The 21,965-nt window shown below is 36.4% G+C and overlaps 1 protein-coding gene across 3 annotated transcripts in view; it reads right to left on the bottom strand.

Moving 5' to 3' along the window:
* LOC111050196 (organic cation transporter protein) overlaps positions 1 to 21,965 on the bottom strand; it is a 293,656-nt gene that overhangs the window by 98,564 nt on the left and 173,127 nt on the right. Inside the window, exon 1 of one of the 3 annotated variants that reach the window (XM_022336473.2) lies at positions 12,761 to 13,262. The exons of the other annotated variants lie outside the window; for them this stretch is intronic. The gene's annotated coding sequence lies outside the window, so the exon portion shown is untranslated. Of the gene's footprint in view, positions 1 to 12,760; positions 13,263 to 21,965 lie in introns of those variants that run through there. 3 annotated transcript variants of the gene reach the window in all.

The raw sequence follows: 21,965 nt of genomic DNA on the forward strand, positions 1-21,965 counted from the left end.
ATGATCATTATATTACATTATTTCACTGAGATCGGGACTATTCACTAGATATGAGTTTTCTACAACGAAAATCAATTATTGTTCAATATTATTATAATTTATTATACCCAAATAAATTTAAAAATAATGTATTTTGTTTGGTAATTATATTATTGTCTTACAAATATCTGCATAATTTATATCGGCTAGCGCACAAGTTCTTAACTTATGCTAGTCGAGCCTCGAATTGATAAAAAAGCTTGATGTTTTGCTTTCTCTATTTACTAATTAGATTCACATTTGTGTTTTATCACAGAAATATTATTTTCAAAGTCAAATTGTATTTAGAGGACAATTCATATAATTGTAATGTATTTTATGGCAAATAAATTGATTTTGATTTTTTTTTTTTTTGACGTTCAATAACTTTTTTATTTGTGCACCGAATTTGATGATTCTCTTTTAGTTGTGTTCGTTATGCTCAGGTTTATGGCCTATCAGATTTATAATTCGACTCTCACTTTTTTCTCACTCTCTCACTTAGGGTTTCCTTCTCAGAAATAAATTCTCCAATATATTTGAAGGATGCGACGCTATTCACGTTCCCATACTTCAATAAGCCAATCTTTTCTGCGACTTCTTTCAAAGTTTCAATTTGTTTTCTTGCTTTCCCTCTGACCCTGCAAAGATGACTAAATCGTCTGCAAAAGCCAAGTATGGAATTTCAATTCCAGATTTCTGATTTCCCAGGATCACAGGGTCCCAACCTCCTGCCTGCTTCAGTTCCTTCTCCCATTCTCTCATTACTTTGTCTAGAGCGATGTTGAAGAGAAGAGGAGACAATCCATCCCCTTGCCTTACACCAGTTCTTATATATTAATAATTATTAATCCATTTTACAGACCTATGTTTTCGAAATTGTTGGCCGAGCGGCTACCGGAGAACGGGAAGATGATAACGATTCAAGATGATATTGTGATAATATGATTCAGCATCTTAAGTTACCACCTTTAATAAACACATGAATTGTGTACTGGTATTAATACGGTAGTTTGGAGTTGAAGTTTAGTTGATTGGTACCAGCTGTAGATAATGATTAGTTAGAAGACCTATACAAATAATTATTATCGTTCCCGTATCATTGAGAAACTGGAAAATGTTGGAAAGAATGATTCACCTCATGAAAGAGAGTTGTACATATTGAATTCATTAATTACTGAAGATTGACAGAATAATTCACCATTTTTTCGAATTTAGCTTAGCTTTATTCATCCCAAAATGGAAGATGGAAAGAATAAGGAATTCTGTGTGATTTATCGTATAGGCTATCGCATTTTTCCTGGACCATCTATTGACAATCAACAACTATGAACGTTGTCATCTTTGAAACACTGATTTAACCAACCCATCTATTTTTTTTAATTCAACACTTTACTGATAAATATTACTATTAATTGAATGAGAAGAATATGTTTTCGGAATAATAAATGCTGCATGACTAAGCACATAGGAAGTCCGTATTGAGATGAAAATGAAAATATTGATTGTCAGGTAAATTTCATGATTCACAAGATAAAGTTAAATGTGACATGAAATACATTGACTTTTTGGCGGTACGAAGTTCGCTGGGCAAGCTAGTTATGAATATAATCATATTAATATCTTGTACAGATTGTACTATTCACCAAATACAATTGGATTCTGCATAAACGGTTTGATCTCTTGACCATTTGAAATCAAATTTTCATCCAATTTAAAATAACATTTGATGAGCGGATCATTCTAAGATCAAATAATGATAGATGAAGATTGTATAAACATATTCAAACGGAAGAGAAAGTGCAAGTAATTGACACCATGGTTGTTCATCATAATGAATTGCAATGATTGGACTAGAGATACATCTTCATCATTGTTATCTATTGTAAGAGCAATATCTTCCTCCAGGGATATCTGGGTCAACTCTTTCTAGGAAGCAAGTGTGTGATAATTTAAAAATATGGTCCACTCAAATAAATACTAGATTCGGAATTGGATATATCATAGTCCTACTCCTTTATTTTCTAGTTGATAGATTCCTCAATAATATATTTTACCCATTAAAATATTACATGAGGTATTGGATTGTAACAATAAACCCACTTGATGTGTAGGCTATCTACCCGACGACCAAAAGGTATTCTACCTCATCACACAATAGATGAAATATAAGTATATAGTAAGTAGTAGATAGAAATGAGTAGATACATAATAGAATAAATGAAAATTGGAAGAAAGAGGAAAAATTAGAAGTGATTTTCTCGAAAAACTAATGATGTTGAAGAGAGCGAAAAGGGAGAAGTGTTTGATCAAGCAGGTAACGTGTTATCCAATTGCTTGGATCGAATTAATCCCCATTAATTATTATTACTTCCAATACCCATAAACAACATGCATTATGAAATAGGTTCCTCACAGCAATAATAGATAGCTAATAGAGAACGTTTTAAAGCCAATTAAAAAATATGATGCTCGATTAAATTGAAGAGAGAACAATGAGGGAAATAATAATGTACCGTATGGAATGTTCTATGGAATAATAATGAAATAATGATTTTATTTATCAGAAAAATATTTCAACATCTTCCGGACAAGTTGACTAATATCCATGTTATAACAGAAATCAATGTTACTTTCATGACAGGGTGTCGCAATTTCTATTGTAGAATTATAATTGTGGTAGCCTAATAGGCCCATAGGCCTATGCCTATGCCAAAAGTTCTCTCATTAAAGAGTTCACTGGCACCATTGAATGATGATGCGTGAGCAGTTCCATAATAATAATCACTTCTGTAATTTGTCTTTATGATCACGATGTCGAGCATACATTGCTCAGAAAGTGATACGTAATTTCCTGAATTTAATTGGGAAGAATGTCATAACAGTGGCGCATTTTTCGCGTAGGATGTTGCATGCGGTCGATCGTCACTGACAAAATCAACTTGCGAAAACATGGTGTGCAAACGATTGACGGTGATGTTAGGCCTACTGCTGTTTGATTGACTAGAATATTCCTTTGTTCTGTAGTAAACTTCCAATCTCTAGTCAGATCGCATGTTTCACTTCGACTTTCCTGTCCTGTAACTTTCCAAGATCGGCCTAATTATCCAATAACGTCAGAATAGGAACAAACACTCTCAGTGGACTGTCCTGCCCTTAAAAAACTCCCCTCAATAATATTACTCATCTAAGAAAAAGAAATAGAGCTTCTCATTCAAATAGATTGAACGACCTTTGTTTTTAATTTTTCAGACTTAATGATTTATGGATATTGGCTATGGTGGAATAGTGCTGAAAAGGGAATAAGAGCAAAAGTGGTTGGCTACATTTCATCAAAGAGATACGGAATACTAAACTCTTGTCTCTGATGTTATCCACTTGGTTATTTATACAGTCCGTAATAACATCTACGTAGTTGAATATGGCGTGAAAAATGTAATCCATGCCGTATTCATAGTGTATTCAACGCCTTATTCATAGAGTGTATTCAACGCCGTAAATTATGCTCTCCCACAAAATAAAACTGTTATAACATGTGAATAAAACCACGCGTACCACAAAACAAGTCCTAGACAGTGGATTATATAACCAATTCACAAACAATGTTTGATTGAGCCTACAAATTAGCTTCAATAAACTTTTCAATAATAATTATTGAAGTTTTGTTTACTTGGAATGATGAATAATGATACTAACCGCTAACATCCATCCATTATAATCTGGTGAATTATTCACCAGATATAGAAATTGCTTCAAATTGGGAGAGTCGAACAAAAGAATTAATTCAAACTTATGAGACTCTTGAATGCTAGTAGTAAATATAGTGTTGTATGAATAGCGAATGGAAAATGTTCATTAATATTCGGAGACTTGGTTTGCTTGTATTTGCTCCAACGATAATTTTCAAGTCGTTATGCGAAAACGATCAGTTATAGCAGAAGATTTGCAGTTCACGATTCTCTAAGTTACAATCGAGCTTGATTAAAATATCGGTTAATCGTGAATGTTTCCAATTCAAGTACGAGCACTTCAGTTCCCTATTCGTGTATTTATTTCTGTTCCGGGAGATGCTAACCATGAAATCCCCCTACTGGATTTCTGCTATATCAATCTTGACATTTTATATGAATAGCTTTTGGACTAAAAATGTTTTGAAAGACTGTGTTATGAGTAGGAAGAAAAGCAATAGAGGTTGATTTGGATTTAAGATTTAGACCATGATGTCATAGAAGAAATCAACTCTCAATATGAATACAATATATCAAGCAAAATCGGAGAAAATTTATAGGAGCTTTGTGTACAATCCTTCTCAAGGACTGGGAAGACAAATTTCTTCTGAAAAATAAGATTCCGTTACAAATGATTGTGATGTGAATAAGAAAATAAATCAATTCACAATCCATTCACAATTTTCATTTGCAATTATTCCTCTTCTCTCTAATGCATTATTTTCACTCACGGTATACAATAATTAAATGTCAATATCTATAAATAGAGATCGACTGACTGGGTTGACCATGTACAACTAATTCATATTGTATGAGAAAAAGGTTTGAAAATAGGAAGTAGCATCATTCATCAGTAATGATAGACATTCCTTCTTGGCTTCATTGTTTTTTTCAATAATGAATATGATACTCACTTAATGCTTTGTGTAAATGATGAGAGGATTGATAATATTATAGATGGGTTTTAGGTAGTTTCCGATCAACTGAAAATGAGTTCCAAGCTCAAGACTGAGAGTCTTGCCTAGGCTGGTCCACAAGGATAAAAAAACTCTCGTCACTTCACTTAATCTGAATGATTAGAGCCATTCTATCCGTGAGGCTAATCACTTTCCTATATTCATTTTTGTCAATACTCTCAATCCATAGTAATTTCTGTAATCAATATTACATAAGTTAAACTGGATACCACTCAAGAAAGTTTTCTTGAATGCATTATACTTCATGCAAATTATCATTATGAACTAATAAAACACAAAAAACAAGGAATTTTCTCACATTGAAGTATAATTCTCCACATTGATGAACAAGTAGGAAGTAAACTGGTAACTGATACAAACTGACAATATTTTACCACTCCAACAAAAATTGAATGTAAGTTACATCCGGAAGAGAAATTGACAAGAATAACGCTTCAAACAAAGATAAAATACCAACTTAACAATAAAAACTCAACTCAAATGCATTTCACGGCATACAATTAAATGTCAATAAACTGTGCAAGGGCAAATCTGTGAAGAAAAAAGCTAGCCTGAAAAGAAACAGGTTGCTAAGTGCAAGGCTGTCTTGTTCTCGCCTCTAGGTCAGTGGACTGGAGCTGCGAAATGATGACATAAGGCTTCATATTATATCTATATATTATTGAATCATACCTATTAAATAATTTCAGACGAATATTTCACGATCTATGGAAACCGGAATGAAATTTACAAGGATAACGGAAGAAGACTAGGAAGTTAGTCTAGTAACTTTTACATAACATTTCTGCTACAATAACGTACATGATTTATGTTGCCTCAGAGTTTAACGACAATAATAAATTATGTTATGCATCGATATCGACGAGCGGCAAGTGTTATTAATTTAGTGTAATGGGATGGAATACACTGGTGAAGGCCGAACGCAGACTGGTCGATCACTCTGTTTAAGCCTTATCAGAAAACTAATTTGCACTGTCAATGTTTCGTCTGATGATAACTGTTTTTTCTGAATCATTTTTCCCTTACAATACAACCATATTAAGTACCATTGATATTATTTTGAATTTCAATTTAGTTCACTCTTATTGAATGAATAAATTAGATTTGTTCAATGAAGGTTTCCGGGTTCAGGAACTATTCTGTTATGAGAGAGATAACTAGAACGAATTCATTCTCACACATTTTATTTATCAAATAGACAAATGCTAGTCTTATTTATAGTGAACGTGGACTGTGTTGTAGTTGGAGTTATTTTTTTTTTATTCGAACAATGCACCTATTGGTTAGCCTATTTGAAAAAACCCGAATTCCACATAGAGCTGTTATGAGAATTCCTTTCCGAGTATTACCATATTGATTCAGTTAAGCAGAGAGTTCCATTTCTATATGATAAAAAACATAAAGAGAATCATATATTGTCACTGTTCAATAATGTAGGAATAGAAAATTATAGGAACATATTTGGGAGATTAACAGCTTATGGGCTGAATCTGTTGATCTCTCCTGATGAATTATTTGATTGAGTAGATAAATAGCTTCGAAAAACTACTTCATACAAGATTACTATTTTCCAAAAACACCTATTGTAGGATGTCAGATTTTCTAATCTAACAAAAATTTTGTCTAGTGGATACAAAAGTAGAGTAACTGATGAAGCATGTACATTGTGAAGTGCACTTTCTGCAGTGAGTAGCCTAATTACTTGCTTGAGTTTATTAGGACAAATTCATGGAATATTCTGAATAGATTACATGCAATTACATTCTTGTAATATAATAATGATGTAGGAAACATAATTTGAAGGATATGAGAATATTGTGAAAAGCCACAAGATAATCCAGACTCCTCATTAGGTCATAGACTCCTTATTGCATCATATAATTGTATCTCACTAGACCTACTTGCCCAAGATACTTTCACTTGTAGTGGAAAATCGTTAGCTCCTTTGTTACTCCTAAGTAACTCGGGCAATTACAAGAATTTTCAATAGAAAAACAAGAATTACCAAAACAATTCTATATTTTTTCTTAAGTATCTTCTTTAGGTAAGCTATATTTCTTTCTATATTGATACTGTACTGTATCTTTCTCGTATATCTATCTATATGTATATCTTCGTATCTAGACATGCGACCAGAATTCCGTTGAAAGATTTGTTTACGTTTTTTAAGTCTGCACTTGTTTTGTTTGAAGTGCGCACTTTATGTGAGCAATGTGCCCTTATCAGTTTCTTTCAAATTTCAAATCGTGATTTAGAATTCATAGTCATGTATTCGAAGCTCAATCTTGACCTCTCTTAATCTCTGATTTTTTTGTCCTTTCTATTGAAATTATATTTAGAATGTTTAAGAGGACTCTTTTCCCCAAGCTCTGTTGGCTCTATTGTAGCGAAAATAATGAGCTGTCCGTAAATCTGTTCATCGATGTAGCCGCCTTTTACGGCGAGCTGATAGGTAATTTACTACCGCGTATTGTCGAGCGCAGTATTTATAGGTCACATCTGAATCCAAGGTGAAGGTCCATAACGTTGGCGTATTAACTGGTAAACTGTCAATGCGATCCAATGCGAGGTGTGTCCGCATCGGATTCGCAAATTTGCATAGCTAACTGTCAATCTTGGATTTTATTTATTGAATAATCTCCTCATTTGCATTATTTCATTGTCGAATAAGCTTGAATATTGATTGAGTTTCCAATGTGTACCTGGTTTATCATAGAGGGAAGTGATAATCATAAAGTGATCATCTACAGTGATAGAGGAAACCTCCAAAACCAAAACATTGTTATTGAATTATAGAACTGTGAATTTAATTTAGAATCAGGCAAATTTTGTTCTACTATTCTATTTTAAGGAAACTTTCTCAATACATGGGAATCAATCTCTCACAATCTACTTTGGTTAAACAGATCTGGCTGAGCAGAGGCGACACCCCAAGCCCATTGACGCACCCCCTCCTATATTCAGAAAAAAGCAGCTTCCACCCCCCATAAATTGGAAACCCGAAAAATGATGTTGTTAGTAGTCAATTTAAACACTGATGAGACCTCCCCTCCACCCGAAAAATTCCAAGAACGTAGTCTGCGTCTAAAGCCCTCCCATGTGGACGACTCTGTAGCTAATCTAAATATGGTTAAATAAACTCACGGAATAATGAAAAACGTATTTTCTTATTCCGTGATGAACTAAGGAATAATGATAAGACCTATTTCATAAATTGTTTTCTGGTATTTCAATTGGCAAACCTTCTTAGACATGATATAAAAGGGTTGTCTCCTGTCACCATCCATTTTTATTCTTACCGCGATAAATATTTCCTATGAGCTAAACTATTACTAAATTGGTCTCCTTCGGTTCCAATCAAAAATGTCATGAAAATGGGAATGAGACTTGAAGTATTGGAGAGAATTAAATTTGATTTGAAATGTAGAAAAATGCAAAAATTGGGTCAATTTGAGTATATAGTTTACTTGTAGTTGAGTATATTTTTGTTTAAAGTCTGTTAACATAACATCACTTCAAACTGTCAAGATAGCAAATATTCATTCTTAGAGTATATTTCGAGCAAATACAGAGGTGTGCTTTCAAGATAACAAATATTCATTCTTAGAGTATATTTGGAGGAAATAGAGAGGTGTGTTTTCATTCGATATTCCCATTGAGATGATACAACCTTTGTCTAGAAACGCCTTTAGCACGGCACGACAGGACAGGAATCTCTCCGATTGACTGAAGTGGTTGGCGTGTTGTGAATCAGCCAATAGGAGAGCTTCCTGTCCTGTCGTACCGTGCTGGCTCGTGTGCTTCTAGCCTAATACTCTCAATTTAGAATTGTTAGTCAGGAAAACTACACTATTGTGTACAACAATTTTTAATGTGGATGACTCTTTGCGTAAAAAGTGAGATTTAAATTTTGAGAATAAAATAATGAAGAAGGTTACTGACTCTAGAGAAAGTTCATGGTGTTGAAAATAAAATAAAATAATTCAACTGAGTATAAGACGATTATGAACGATTGAGGATTTTAAGTAAAGACTGGAGTAATTATAAAATAATAGATTCCAATTTGCATCACTGTTCATAGCATACAATATATAGAGGTAGAAAACCCTTTGAAATTCAGAGATGTATTTAGACAAATCAAGATAACTACGTACTATTACTACTCAAGAAAATGTTTCCTTCCACAGTGAGCGTGAAATCTCATTTGAATGTGACTCAATCCAATTAATGATTGGTATGGAAATTATCACACCCAATCACAATAAGTGGGTAAATTACGAGGTGATGAAATGTATTAATTTCCTGTTGCCTCACTAGTCTTGATTGTTAACAAAAACAAAACTTGATCTCGTAAATTGTAACATCCTCACAGCAATTTAGTTATAATTAATTTAATTCGAATAACATTATTACATTAGATGACATTTGGATGCCTTATTGGAAAAACTTATTAGAACTCTAACTTATTAGAAAAAAATCAGTTCCAATAGATGCAACTCCTTAAAAATGCAAGCGAACAGTATGATTTTCTGTGATTGCGATAAAGTCAATTATGGTAGTTACTGGGCTCATTTGGTTTTATGCAATAGAGAATTCAATCCAAATTTGAAAACTTGTGCAACTTGAATTAATATAATTAAGAATTCATTACTCAAAGAATATTACAAATTGTCATTCGTCCATATAGATCAAGGTTGACACAATTTTCACAGCTTTGTTGAGGTTCTTTTGTAAGATAAAAAAGTCAATCATAGTTAAGGAGATAAAATTTCATGTTATTCTAATAAAATTTAATAGTTCAATTTCTACAATTCCACAATTTTTATGTTTCCCATGCTGTCTCTTATTGCTCAAATTAGATAGCAATAACACTCAACCATTCACAATTTCACGTAATAAAGATATAGATTAGTTGATGATTATGAGTTCACCAACTAGGTCCAAAAAACACTATTCTCAACTCTAGAATAAACTTCTTGAAATGAGAAAAATGAGTAGAGCTGTTGGGAAATCACCTACTTTACACTAAGTAGATACTTATTCTATGGTGATGTAATAAGTTTCAGTATTTCAGCAGAAGTGAGAGAAAGTTAAAATGTATTGGATAGTGTTTATTTGATTACTCTAGTCCAGTGGTTGCCAACTGGTTGTCCGCGGACCCCTGGGGGTCAGCGACATATAAACCGAAAATTTAGGGAAAGTACGGTATAATTTGAATTGAATAGAGATGAGGTTCGTATCTTTCTCATCGATACTGAGTACGCAGATTTGCTCATAGACTTTTCCTGGCTCTGCTCAGTTGCTTTTCTAGTTGATGTTTTGTAATGACAAATTATTATTTTGCGAATAAGATAAATAGAAGAATAGTTCATGTACTAATAATGAATGGTCTTCATAAACATATATTTGAATAAGGCAAGAGGAATTTTTGTGATTAAAATCCAACATAGCCTACTTTGTTGGATGGATTACTTGGAGAGGTGACATTAGTGTAGATTGGTGAATACACTAGTGAATGTAAAAATCATACAATTTACATAGACTACTTATCCTTGAATCGTGCGGAATTTCGGAGCGCTCTTTCACTTGACCTTCTTTAAAACTAATTCTGACAATCTCAGCATTGATGAAATTATTTCATTTAGCTACGGAACAATCAATATTGACATGGAGATTGACATTCAATATTGATCACTAAAGCCTAGAATATTCATTCAGCTAATGTGTGAACACTTCCATAACAACAAATAGTATTCTTCTTCAGCCAAGAGCAGAAATTAAATTGAGTGCAAGGTTGTATTCATTTTTTGAAAATTTGTGTGTTATAGTAAGACTTTTATTGCGGTAGAAATTAATACAGTATCTTTATTCATTGTTCCTTATCCATTTCAGAGTTCTCTATGATTAAGAAAAAACATATTCATGAATGATCCTTGAATAAGGTTGAGACTTCAACGTTTTCAGATGACGGAAGCTGCTTAACATGAAATTAAGCTGCTTTAAAGATAAAATAATGAAAAAATGACTTAAAATCAGTCTCAGCTATGATTTTTTGTTGAAATAAGCTTCGTATTATCAAAATATGAATAGCATTCCGTTATCAAAGAAGTAATAAGTTTGTATTTGCTTCGTGTGTTCAAATGAATTGGAAGACTCAAAATGAAATATAACAAAGTATATTAGGATTGGCAAGCTTTGCTTTATTTTGAATGAAATCAGAATGCAGAGTTGAAAAAGTGAGAATTATTAATGAAGGAGGAAGCTGTCACTCACAACACAGGCCTAACAGCCGACAGAAGACGATGATTGTTGTTGGTGATTTCTTAATTTGAATTTTCACACCACACCACGTCAAGTCATGAGACTGAAGAGCGTTGGTTCCCAGGCTTTACTGAATTTAATTCATATCATAAGAGTTATTCCTTTTTGTTTACACAACTCCAAAGTTGGCCCAATTGAGAAATAAACTTAGGTGCTAAATGATTTATTTGTTCATTTACGGGATGAATAATTGATTAATTACAACTTAATCAATAAAAAACGAATCGACTTGGAATCAGATGAAACGTGTTATATTATCTCATTCATAAATCCTGTATCCAATCTTATAGGTTGATCTTTTTTTTTGAACCGTACGGTAAAGTCAAGTAAGAAGTAAGAATAGGGAAGGTTTACTTTCCCTTAGACAGATAGGTAAATTTTCCTGAAGAGAAATAATCAATAGCAGAGAAAACTTATAAGTTTTATAAGATTGTTTTATTCCATTTCAATAGATAGTTAGTCGTTTGACTAAAGTTGTTTCCATGAATATTGGGTATAGTCTTTAATACTAGAATGATTAGTGAATGAGCGAAACGAACTCTATATGTTTCTAGTCTATCGGCGTTTGTCTATTTCTTTGTATCGCAGTTACAGACGTAGTTATGGACCGATTTGGATAAAATTTGGTACCTATACAAGTGCTTTCAAGCAAGGCGCAGAAACATATTATATATTGAAAAATTCTAAATTCATCCCCGATTCAATATGGCAATTTTACCCTAGTTTTACCCCAATTTTATTCCCATATTCGGAAATTTTACCCTAAAAATCAACCTAACTTTTCAATACTTTATCAGATCAGGTTTAAATTGGGCTCATTCTTCTCAGCGCTCCAAGGTGGTCTTATTTCATATATCACATGTTAAAAATTTAGAATTCCACAATTTTTCTCCAAGTACCAAATTTCAAGTTTCAGATTTTTTATCTCTTTATTACTGTGCATCCTAGCTCAATAGTGTAAAGAACTTCTATTCAATAGCGTCCTCCACCGATCCTATTGCATATATCATCATAGTCTAAATCCAATTTGTATGTGTGTTTGTGTGTGATTAGGGGGGCGTGCGAGATTAGTGATGTTAGTGTGTATAGCAAGTTCTACTGTTCTCCGAACTACTAGTATTATTTTTAGTCGATGAGATTAAACTTTCAACCGGTTTTCAAAGATTAATAGAGAGTTTATTGTTGACGATGATAACTTTTAACTTTAGAAATTATCAATAGAAGGATATTTTGAAAGCAATACCAATTCACAAAAATCTAATCAATAGAAAACCTCTAAACCTGGAAGATTAACGTAGGCATAATGAACGGTGATGGTCTAGAGCCCACAAATATATCATTATCACAGCAAATATTCACGGGTTTTGCGAAATCAGATCTTTGAACTACACTACTATACAGTATACGCAGTATAATATTCAAACATGAGGAGCTGCCAAAATGCATGTACAAAGTATAAAAGACGACCTATTATCAATACATTTTTGATCATATCTCTCCAGAAAACCATAGTAAACGACTTTAAATACATGAATCTACTATGAATAAACCATATAGGTAGCTGCGGCTGCATGCATATGAAGGTATGATAAAACACAAGATACCCTAACCTATCATAGTAGGTACCTCGACATAGTGACATAGGCTACCATTGTGAATACTTCAACTAAATTATTGATACTTTTTCAACTAGATTATGACACTGAACTCACTCACCTGTTAATTTTCACGATAAAAGAGTCCACGATTTGAAGATCTTCAATATTGTGGGTTGATGAGAATTTCCTATTGACACTACCAATTTTGTAAACAAAAGCTTTCCAAAACTCATATAACAATTTATAATGTTTTCGCCACTTAAAGCAGAAGAATTTTTATGGTACACAAATGATGACCAGTCATATGATTTAGAGCCCGCGTCACATTTTTAGATCGAGGTGAGTTATGTTTTTTAAGCAATACAAAATATGTTGACTGATTTTTTTTTTAAAGAAAACAATATAATGTCTAGACAATAGAGAAATATTCAAATTCTAAATCGAATATTGATATTGATATTGGTCTATAGATTGTATTATCTATTGAGAAAAACTGAACATGTTGCCTTTACAGTCATTGAGTACTCGGCGGAAAGCCTGTAAATTTGTTTTAGCAATGTATCTGTTTGGACGCTGGAGTAGAACTAAATGAGTATTGGCGGTTGCTGCCAGTATTAGTATGCCCTAGGTCGCGCTATCACTCTCCTGATAAATCATTTGCCGCTGTATCTTTCCTCCCCACCTTGATGCACTCCCCTCACTCGCTCTCTCTCTCTCTCACTCACTCTCTCTCTCTCTCTAGTCATTGCATAATAATTCTCTTTCACATTTTTCTCTTTTCCCCCTACTCTTCACTTGAATCCTCCACCCACTCTATAATAGTTCTGTTTCAAGCCTTATCCAGTTCCCCTGACTATTCTTCATTCATTTTTATTAGAACACTCTTTCATCTTACTCCCATCTTGCACCCATCTTGCACCCATTCATCTCTACACTTATTGAACTTCTAGACTCCTTCATCAGTTCCTTTCTATTCTTTGACCAATTCTCACTGAAACGTCCATTTTCCAAATTGTAATGAAATTCAATCCATCAGTTCCTAGATCACAATGAGCATGCAGTTCTCATGAGAATTGTAGAATCTGCGTATAAATCGATGAAGCTCTTCACCATCACTCATTGAGCCTGATGAGACTATTCTCAAGTAGCAACAGTTTGTAATTTACAATATTGTAAACAACCAATATTATAAAACAAAATTTCTCCTGCGATAAAAAATTCGTTGATGTTATTAGTATCAACTATGATGATATTTCCGTGCTCCGCAACGGTCTGATTAAAAACTTGACCAACTGAAAACTTGACCTACTGGACTGGAATCTTGAAGAATAGAATTGGCTAACCATCCTCGGTAAATTAAGGGCCGGTTTCCGAGCTCGGATATATAAGTTCTGGACTTACAGAGTCCAGGACTGAAATAAGCTCTCGTGTTTAAATCAACTTTCTGAGTCACGGGTTTATGCTCTAAACTCCTGGGTCTATTGAGTTCTGGACTTATTTTGAGTCCAGGACTTTAAGGCGAAACAGCATAGAAAAAATTGTGATTCTAGCCCTATAGATAGCAGCAGTGTTGGGGTCAAATTACTTCTTGTGATTACTTACTTATTTTTAGTCCAATATGGAAGTCCAAGAATGTTTTGCAATCAGCTTAAAGTTTTGAAACTCGCTACCATATGTTAATTTTTTTTCCAATTTGAATAAGTCTCTACAATTAATTATTGATAATTTTTATATAAAGAAAAAAAACTAAGTAATTCAGGTAGTCATTTGAAAGGCAATTTTTTTCAAGAATTTTAAAAATAATTTCAAACAAATCGGTTGAACGGTTCTGCCGGGAGCGCATTTTTAATTCCAATGAATTGTTCAATTGGATTGTATTGTTCACGCAGTCAGAACAGTAGCACACGGTCAGTTCACTGCCTAAGCCCAATGCACTGATTGAGCGCCTCCTCACTCTTCTATCTCTTCTTCTATCTCACTAGTTCTAGAGCTTTCTTTCTTTAGGGCTGTAGTCAGTGACCATATCGTGGTTATCGTTGTGGGAGTAAGTGATTGACAAAGTTTGCAATTCACTTAATATATTTTTTCCATCTGAATAAGTTTTTACAATTGATAACTTTTATAATAAGTAGAAATTTAACTAATGCAGGTAGTCATTTTAAAGGCAAATTTTTTTCAAGAATTTAAAATTTAATTTCAAACAAATCGGTTGAACGGTTCTGTCAAAAGCACGTTTTTAGTTCCAATGCATTGTTCAATTGTATTGTTCACGCAGTCAGAACAGTAGCACACGTCAGTTCACTGCCTAAGCCTAATGCATTGATTGTGAGCCTTTTTACTCGTTCTCTCTCATATTCTCTCTCTCTCTCTCTCTCTGGTAGAGAGTTAGTGGAAAGGATATTTTGAATATTCTTTCGACATTGATATGTCCAAAGCTCCACCAATTTATGTAGATGCATAACAATATTATCTTTAGTTATTACAAATTGCTTTTTTCGTATCATATACAGTTCAATAATTATTTTCTTAGTCTATATTATGTAAATTCATCTATCATGTTGCTGTATTGTAAGCTATTTTATATAAGTGTATAGGCCAGTATATACTGTAATCTTGTCACGATGTATATCGTAACTAGAGAAAGGAATTGAGTTTAGGGCTCATTTATTTGACGCTCGGTTATCTTTGATAGAATCAAAGGGGTCAACGTGCAAGCCAGCCGCTGGCCAACCGCTCAGCGGTGCTGCGCATCCTCTCTCCCCTCCCTCTTGGTCACTGAGGGAGGCTCGAGAAAGGCTAGCAGGAAGCAGTCGAGTTCGGAGAGCCAGGGCGAGCGGTCGAGTGAGGTGAGAAGGAAGCAGCGTGCAGCTAGCAACATCACAGTACGTCTTGTACTAAAGTGAACTCCGAATTCTTCAGCGACCCGGAGTTGTGTTTGAGGCTAAAGACGATTAGCCTCAAACACGGTGAACTCTATTGCTCAACATCCGTTTGGGCGAGTGCTGATCGACATTTAACCCGTTTAGACGACGGGCTACCAGTTTCGACCAACGGCGACACGTCAGGTTTTGGTCGAAACCTGACTCCCCATTGGTAGACCACCAGTGGAACATCGAGGCGCAAGAGGACCTCAAGAAAGGTGTGGAAAAACCTTTCCCGCGACTCCGCGACCGATCCGGACCCCAGGAGAGGACCCGGTGCTCGAGGACTTAGACTCCGCGGCTGCGAGAGGAGTCGAATTCAAATTCAAATTCAAAAATTCAAATTCAAATTTTATTCAATCCAATTCACAATATTTACAAATTATGAGAAAAAATAATACAGCTTAACAATATTAGAGTAATAAGTTAATATTTTATAAAGTACATAAAAGTCTAATTTATTAAACAAATAACAATAACATCATACAAGAATTCGAACATGCTCGAATCCGGTGAACGAGCCGCCGCAGCGCACTAATTCAGTGCGGGATCGAAAGAGGACCTCAACTAAGGCCAGGGAAGGCCTTTGCGGGAACTCCCGCAATTGAACTCCACAATTGGTGTGAAGCAAATGCTCTTAAGGTGAATATCAAGAAGACATGCTACCTCAGCTTCTCCATAACTCATCTCAACACACCAGTCATCTTTGATTTTGGAATTGATCTCCAACAGATCGAACCGGCAAATGTCTGCAACTTCTTGGGAATAAAAATGGATTCTGGATTGAAATGGAATGACCACATTCACAACTTAATGAAGAAACTCAGTAAGGCCACATTTGCAATCTCTAGACTGTCAAAAACAATGCACCAGCAAATAGTATTTTCGGCGTACTACGGTTACTTCCAGCCTCTCCTTACCTATGGGTTGCTGTTTTGGGGCACGTCACCAGAAATGATCAGAGTGTTCAGAGCGCAAAAAAGAGTACTTAGAATAATGCTGAAGAAACCACCTAGAACATCATGCAGAGCATTATTCCGAGCAACAGGGATACTCACTTTGCCTTCTCTGTATATTCTCGAATCCGCGGCTTTCGGCCTCAAACAAGCATCATCGTGGTCAAGAGGTGCCGACCTCCACAACTACAACACCCGATCGAGAAACTCATACAGGATACAACAACACAGGACGGCGTTTTATGAAAAAAATCCTAGTCACATCAGTAAGAAGATACTCAACTCCCTGCCTCAACACCTTAAACATATGGACAATTCAGTGAATTTGAAAAGTAGACTGAAAGAATGGTTGAAAGAAAAATGCTTCTATAATTTAAATGAACTAATAGCTTTAAACAATGTATAAAATTTTATTATGTAATTGACGATTGCCATACAATTTTATTGTACATGCAGTGATGGAATAACAAAAAACAAATAACAAAAAAATAAACTCCGCGACCGATCCGGACCCCAGGAGGACAGCTGGTGCCCGACAAGTAGGACTTAGGAAAGTCCAGAGCGCGAGCCGGCGCAGCGCACTAATCCAGTGCGGAATCGAGAGAGGACCTCTGGAAAGGCTAGGGAAGGCCTTTACCATAGCTCCGCGACCGATCTGGACCCCAGGAGGACAGCTGGTGCCCGACAAGTAGGACTTAGGAAAGTCCAGGGCGCGAGCCGGCGCAGCGCACTAATCCAGTGCGGAATCGAGAGAGGACCTCTGGAAAGGCTGGGGAAGGCCTTTACCATAGCTCTGCGACCGATCCGGACCCCAGGAGGACAGCTGGTGCCCGACAAGTAGGACTTAGGAAAGTCCAGAGCGCGAGCCGCCACAGCACACTAATCCAGTGCGGAATCGAGAGAGGACCTCTGGAAAGGCTAGGGAAGGCCTTTACCAGAGCTCCGCGACCGATCCAGACCCCAGGAGGACAGCTGGTGCCCGACAAGTAGGACTTAGGAAAGTTCAGAGCGCGAGCCGGCGCAGCGCACTAATCCAGTGCGGAATCGAGAGAGGACCTCTGGAAAGGCTAGGGAAGGCCTTTCCAATAGCTCCGCGACCGATCCGGACCCCAGGAGGACAGCTGGTGCCCGACAAGTAGGACTTAGGAAAGTCCAGAGCGCGAGCCGCCGCAGCGCACTAATCCAGTGCGGAATCGAGAGAGGACCTCTGGAAAGGCAAGGGAAGGCCTTTACCAGAGCTCCGCGACCGATCCGGACCCCAGGAGGACAGCTGGTGCCCGACAAGTAGGACTTAGGAAAGTCTAGAGCGCGAGCCGGCGCAGCGCACTAATCCAGTGCGGAATCGAGAGAGGACCTCTGAAAAGGCTAGGGAAGGCCTTTACCATAGCTCCGCAACCGATCCGGACCCCAGGAGGACAGCTGGTGCCCAACAAGTAGGACTTAGGAAAGTCCAGAGCGCGAGCCGCCACAGCGCACTAATTCAGTGCGGAATCGAGAGAGGCCCTCTAGTAAGGCTAGGGAAGGCCTTTACTAGAGCTCCGCGACCGATCCGGACCCCAGGAGAACAGCTGATGCCCGACAATTAGGACTTGGGGAAGTCCAGATCGCGAGCCGCCGCAGCGCACTAATTCAGTGCGGAATCGCGAGAGGACCTCTGGAAAGGCTAGGGAAGGCCTTTACCAGAGCTCCGCGACCAATCCGGACCCCAGGAGGACAGCTGGTGCCCGACAAGTAGGACTTGGGAAAGTCCAGAGCGCGAGCCGCCGCAGCGCACTAATACGGTGCGGAATTGAGAGAGGACCTCTAGTAAGGCTAGGGAAGGCCTTTACTAGAGCTCCGCGACCAACCCGGAACCCGGGAAGACACCCGGTGCCCAAGGACTAAGACTTAGTCCCGACACGAAGCCCTTTCTCACGACTGACACCGCAAAGTTCCTATTCCCTTCATTCGGCGACCAACCCTGTTTGGCAGTGCGAAAGCACGGCCCCTCTTTCCTAAAAGAGGGAAACATTTCTCCAAAACACTCAAAACCCTGTTTCAACCCCCAACTCGAACGAGGGTGGTTGACGGACGCCCCACCAAGACTCCCGTCCCCTGCCGCGGCCCTCCCCAGTCGCCGACTGAGTTTAGCCGGCCCAGAGCGACACTGGGAACTCTGATAGAGAAAGGTGTGGGCAAAAATCTACTCAGAATCTACATAAATAAAGTACTCAATCAATCAATCAATCAATCTCATTTCTCATTTTCTTTCCATCTAACTATTCTCAGAGCTTTATTTCTTCAGAGCTATAGTCAGTGACCATTATCATGGTTATTGTTGTGGGAGTGATTGACAAAGTTTGCAATTCACAAAATATATTTCTTTGTGTAATGGTTGAATCAACAATTTTACGATTATTGTGCAATGACAAAAATAAAACAAATGAATAGCTGTAGTGTGAACTTGAGTGTAGTTTTGAAACATCAAAACAAGAAGGTGAGCGCTCTTTCAACATTGTCAACATTGTCCTTCTATAGCATCGTCCTTCGTCCTGACTTCTTTCCGTTTTCATTGTCATCGCAAATTCAACCCTCACTAGTCGTCACCACCTACCCATTTCACACCCGCTCATCCTTTGTCTATCACCACCTACACCTCCAATGTCTTTCTTCCCTTCACATGACTGTAGTGAACCTCCCGAGCTGTAAAACTCACTCAGGGAGTATTGTACTAATTTTGAAATCCGCGATTTGTATAATAATATTACTCATCATGTGTTTGTGGATCTATAGAACTCTATGAATACTTTATATATTATGAAATAAGTCAGAATCAAAATTCAAGACAGACAGCCCAAATCACGTTTTGACACATAAACGACAGACAGTCTGTGTGATTACTCGCAAAACACCGACACCCATCAACTGGTTTGGTGATGTCACCACACATTTTTTCTTACACAATAATTTCAATGTTACCCTGATTCAATACCCGCTATTACTTAGTAAAAGCTTTCTAATAATAGTAGGTATTGGTTATAGTCCAGTCAAATGGTCGTTTTTCAGGAAACAGCCCCGAAAGAATCTTTCTCGACGGCTCTATATGTATTTTGGGGCGCTGAATTCGAATCTGAAATTTGCTGACACGCCAGAGGGCGGCTTCACCCCCAAAATTTCCGACTTTTTTCAATTTTCCCATTTTATCTCGTGAACCTTGAGTTTCTAAAGAAAAATCATTATCGATAAAGTTAAGGAGAATAAAATTTCCAATTAATTGAGTCGTCGCGAAGGATTCTACCATTTTTGGTTCCGGAGCTACGAATTTTCAAAAAAGGGGTATTTTTTAAGGGGTTTTCAAAATAATGCAAACCTACCACTTCTACCCTATACAACATGAATATTTTTCTAGTATAGATAAAAAACCACACATCACATGAAATAACAGTTCATTATGAACAGGATTCCTCAGGAATTCTCGATTTCAGTAGTGGTGGGAGGGGGAATATACCCAAAAAAAGAAAATCATGTCCCACAGCCAAAATACAAATTTTCCATTATAATACCTTTTCAAGGCCTTCCTAACAAGAAAATACATATTTCAGCTGAAATCACATCACGCGGGTTATTTTCTATGAGAATCACCCGTTAAAAACATTTAATTTCAGTATTTCCCAGTGGGGGGTACGTCATAAGGATACGTCAAGGATCAAAACTTTAAACACTTATAACTTTTGACATAATGATCAGATCTCATCGTACTACAGCTCATTCTTCTCAGCTCGTCAAGGCGGTTCAAAACCTTGTATCATAATAGAAATTTGATGGAAAAAATCCACTTTTAGTGTATTTTTGAAATAATATTAGGCCTATGCTCTAATTAATATTTTCACGTTTTTAATTCCTTATTCAATGATCGATTTATCAGATTCATTAGCATTGAGTAATTGAATTACAAAACAGCCAGGAAAGCATGTTAATTTTCAATAAGAGAGAAACAGGTATTCGATGTGCAGACTCTTATAAAATCGATCATTCTGAAAGATCCAGCCGTCCAAAAGTATTGAATTTCAAGAGAAATTTAAGATAAATATTGTATAAATCGTAGGGAGTGTCGATGGGACTTGAGAGTTATGTACTTTTTGAGAAAAACACTTACAAAGTTCCTCAATTTAACATTGAAGAGATGGGAAGAATAGACTTTAGAGCATCAATGACGTCACACCGACCAGTTAGTTTGGATTTGTTACCGCACATCTTTTCGTGGCTATGATAAGATAAGTAGTACATACTGCTGACTTTTTCAAATATTTTTACTTTCCTTGCCCTATTACCATAGGTAAGGAAAGTATTGCTTTCCGAAAAAAATTAAGGCACCCCAATTTCTAAAGTTCTATACGTTTCAAGTCCAAAAAAGTGGTTTTTGGGTAATTGTATTTATGTGTGTGTGTGTGTGTGTGTGTGTGTGGTGTGTGTGTGTGTGTGTGTGTGTGTGTGTGTGTGTTTGTGTGTGTGTATGAGTCCAAATTAACGGAACGACTTGAAATTTGGAACTTAAGGTACTTACACTATAAGGATCCGACACGAACAGTTTCGATCAAATGCAATACAAAATGGGGAAAATGTCGTCAAAAACAGGGTTTAGAGCGATTTTTTCGGAAACGGCTTCAACGATTTTGATAAAATTTATACCTAAAATAGTCATTGATGAGCTCTATCAACTTCCACAAGTGCCATATCTGTAATAATTTCGGGAGCTCCGCCCCATCAATGCTTAGTTTGATTTTAGATTCCCAATTATCAGGCTTCAGATACAATTCAAACAGGAAATTTCAGGAAACAGGAAAAGATTGAGCATGAAAATCTCTACAATTAATGTCTAGTAACATTTTCACCTAAAATTGGAAATAAGCTCGAAATTCGATAAAAATGTGATTATTTCAATTGCAAAGTGTTGGCAACAGTTGATTCTATGAAATCATTCACTATGAAGAGATAGCAGACATCGTTTGTCTCCAGCGTTATTGTCCTGACACCAGCTGGCTCAGATCTTTGAATTAGTAGACTTCAGATGCGCGGGAACACTAGCGTCAGGTAATAAATTCTCGTAACGGCAAGGAAAGTTGTGTGAGTGCGCCACACCGGATTTTTTGTATATAATTTCAATAGAATAGTGAAATAAGAGCGATATTGTCAGCTCCACATGATTTATTTGAGCCATATTGGTTTAGTTTATTCGTTCAAAGAAATTATGTGGAACTGACAACATCGCTTTCATTTCACCTTGATATGGAGAAATTCCACAATATCTCTCATACAGCAAAGTTTAAAAAATATTATTATCTTGATTCAATTTTAATTTCAACTATAATAAGTTTTTTCATATACCTTTGTCTATAAGGTGTGTGGTCAACGTTTTTAATCCATGTTCTCAATTTTTAATGTTATTACAACTGTTTATTTTATAAGA

The sequence above is a fragment of the Nilaparvata lugens genome, chromosome 7 (genome assembly GCF_014356525.2).
Source record: "Nilaparvata lugens isolate BPH chromosome 7, ASM1435652v1, whole genome shotgun sequence".
Lineage (NCBI taxonomy): Eukaryota > Metazoa > Arthropoda > Insecta > Hemiptera > Delphacidae > Nilaparvata > Nilaparvata lugens.